The sequence below is a fragment of the Poecilia mexicana genome, unplaced genomic scaffold, assembly GCF_051168715.1.
Source record: "Poecilia mexicana isolate PSO_F unplaced genomic scaffold, ASM5116871v1 scaffold_20, whole genome shotgun sequence".
Classification (NCBI taxonomy): Eukaryota; Metazoa; Chordata; class Actinopteri; order Cyprinodontiformes; family Poeciliidae; genus Poecilia; species Poecilia mexicana.
In genome coordinates, this window is record NW_028263389.1 from 1194356 (window position 1) to 1197814 (window position 3459).

Below are 3459 nucleotides of genomic sequence, written 5' to 3' on the forward strand. Positions count from 1 at the left end.
TTTTGGATCCTTTATAATCACTCTGGAATAAGGTATTTCTATCTTACTTAGAATAATGAAGGCAAGGCTGGCAGATGGAGAAGTTTTTTTTTAATTCTTCAACTTTCTGAGAACAATGGTTTCGATCTGAGAAGAGTCTTCTCCAGGAAAACAGATGTTTAATGTGTTCCCCAGTAAACTCTCAGTTTGGTTTTTCTCCACAGCTAAGCTCCACCAAAGCCGCCTTGAGGTCTTGGTTTTCCCTCCGTTACGTCTGTCTGCTCAGCAGAGAGTTGCTGAGGGGAATGTAATTTTTCTTCCTTTTTCAGACATGAGCTGGGTCACAAACACAAAACCCTTCTGGGTCCCACATTCCAGCTGCCCGTGGGTCAAACGGAGGCCTGGTGTCATTTGTCTGTACAGGATTGCTGCTGGACTGCTCTGGACCCCAAGCAGGGCCAAAATGAGAAACACACAGAACCCCATCTGGACTGCAGGAGTTGGAGAGAAGCAGAGTTGCTCAGCACTCAGAAGGTGACGGTAGATAGACTTTAGATGCTAAATGACATTCTTCCACACAGCCTGCCGACTCAGCATGGGTCCGATCAGCTTTTTATCATTGCAGTCGCTGAGCTAACACTCTGATTGGAGTAATGCATGTACATGTGTGTATCACTTATGTGACGCTAACAGTTTTATACTCGAAGTGGCTCTGAATTTTTCTGTAGACCCAGACTCTTGACGTCAGTACAGTGATCTGTCATAGACAGAAACAGAAGTATTTTATCTAAAAATATGTATGTGTAACTGGTTTTGTTGTTGTTGTTCTTGCTGTTATTTTAAAAAGTTATGGTGTACCTTCCTGTGTTTTTTGGAAAAATGATGAACCCTGAGTTACCACCCACATTCTCATTTGTGTGTGACTGTGTGTGGATTATGGTGAGAAGAAAGGAGCGACGTATTGATGTGTGAACATCATCGCTCTCTGAGTTACACTTGATTTCTGAGCTGGAATTAGATTTTCCATGCACAGTTACACACATCATCTCTTCTTCAAAAATGCTCTTTAGATAACAGAATGTCATCTTTACTGGACAGTTTGTAAAAATATGTCCATTTACTACTGACATAACAACCGTAATGAAAGGTAAAGCTTTAACTTGGGAGTGTAAGCTCTGCAGAGTGGTAAGTCCAATTTATCTGTTTGCATTGTCTGCTGGTATTCTTGTTAGCAACGTTGTACTGAAGGACCTAATGCAGAAAGACATCTATTATAAAGCCAGAGCAATCGATAGTGGGATATTAGGGCCACAGCAGACATAAAAAAGAAAATAGAAGGAGTAAATTCCTGCCAAAGGGGGATTTATTTCAGAAATGTTCTAAAAAAAAAAGGCAATTTCTGAGCTTTGAAAGTTTAAACTTGATGAACCTCGGAAATTTTTTTGGTTAATCTTAGATATGTTCTACAACACCATTGTATGAGTTTCAGATGACAAAAGAAAGTTTGAACATTTGAAAAATGTTGACTTTTGAAAATCAGAAATGTATAACTTTTCTAGACAATTTCTGCAATTAATCTCAAGATTTCGGGGGGGGGGGGGGGGGGCGAAATCTGCGGTACAAAATTTTAAACTTTTGTACCTCAGAAAACTTTTTTCTATAAAATGTTTGAAATCTCAAAAAAATTTTTGAAGAAATTTACTCATTCATGTTGTGGTACAATCCTCTGTCCTCATAACAGGTGGCAGAAGAGTTCCTGTGGACTCATCCAGCTCAAGTGTCTTCTTATTGGAACTTGTAGATGAGTAAAAACATGAACCTCAAACCGGATTTGTGGGAGAAACTCTCCACCTGTCAGAGTTCTACGCGGTGAGGCAGCTCTGTTTGTCGTCCTTAGTGTCTTCCAGGCATCTGTCACAGTTCTCACTAAAGGCCAGCATAGCGTCTGTTGGTCCGCAGCATGGTTAAATCCCCCGTTGTCCTGGATGTCCTGCCTTCACCTGCCTGTCTGATCAGAACCGAGTCTGTCAACATGAAGACGAAACTTAAGCCCCGAGCCTGAAAGCAATTTGTCTTCCTCCCTCCTGCAACAGCGTGTCACCAGCAGAGACTTTTACTGCTGAAGCAGAGCATTCCCCTTACAGTCATCATCATGTCTTATTTGGTTGTTCTGCTGCAGTGAGAGACGTGATGACCCCACTAAGTTGGGGTCAGTGCGGCCATCATGAATCCCCATTAAAGGTGTATTCCGTGAAATCCCAACGGCTGACGACGGTACTTGATGACAAACTGAAGTGGCGAGCTAACAAAAGTGTAAAAGTGACTCATTGGGCCAAACAGGCTGCATGCGAGCTTAATTGTTCCAGTCAAACACTCGCTCCACCACTTCGTATTTGATGGGTTCTATAAAAAAGTGTGGTAAATGGTGCTCTGCATAACTGCTCCCATTCTGATGATAACAATATGCTATTATCTGTAGTGGGGTTTAAGTTCCTAACGGTCCAAAGTTTTCCTTTTACATTAGTTATAGAGGTTTTAGGATCTTAATCTGAGGAGAAACAACATCAGCAGCACATAAATCTCCTCCAAACAATACCAGGACAGAGATTGCATTAGCTGCCACGTAACGGTGAAAGTACTGCATGGAACTGTGGACCAGACTCTTCGGTAAGACTTTAGCAACAATTAGCTTAAATTTGAAAGTTCACATTTAGGCGTGAACACAACCTGCCAGTCACACGGAGATAGACATTGGCAAGAAATGTCACATAGCTCATTATATCTGCTGAGCCTGTCCATCACATTCTAAATAAAACAGAGATTGAGAGCATGTAGTTTTGGACTAGTAGTGTGGCGTGTAAAATTATAACCCTTGAATACTTGAACATTTTGTCATGTTGCAACCACAGACTTCATTATATTTAGTTGGTCCTTTATGGAGCAACACATAGTAGAGCATATGGGGAAGTAGAAGGAAAAGTTTCCATTTGTTTGTGTTGTTTTCTGACTCACTACTAGAGTTATATTTTGCTGCAGTTAGAGAGGCAGATCTGTTGGAACCTGTGACTTTTCAGAGATGTTGTCAAGTCATTTTTCCAGTCAGATTTCAAGTCTTTTAGGGGACAAGCCCAAATCCACAAATCTCTACAGACCGAAATTAACATTTTCTCTTTAAATCCATGAGATCTTATGAACCTCTAACACTGCTTTGCTGTATGAATGGATTCCAAACATGTACTGTTTGATTAGTTCTGAATTATAACAAAGGAATATAATTATCTTTCAATCTTTTAATAGTTCTAAATGTGTTCTTTTAAACTTTTGATTGACAGCACTAACGCCCTCCCCCTGGGTCTGATTGGTTGGTTTTGACTAGGAGCATCGTGTTTCTGCAGATGGCTGTAAGACCACTGGGGAGGAGCTGGATTTTTTTTTTCCACAGATTGTCTGTCTGATACTTTACTGTCACAGCATAGTGAC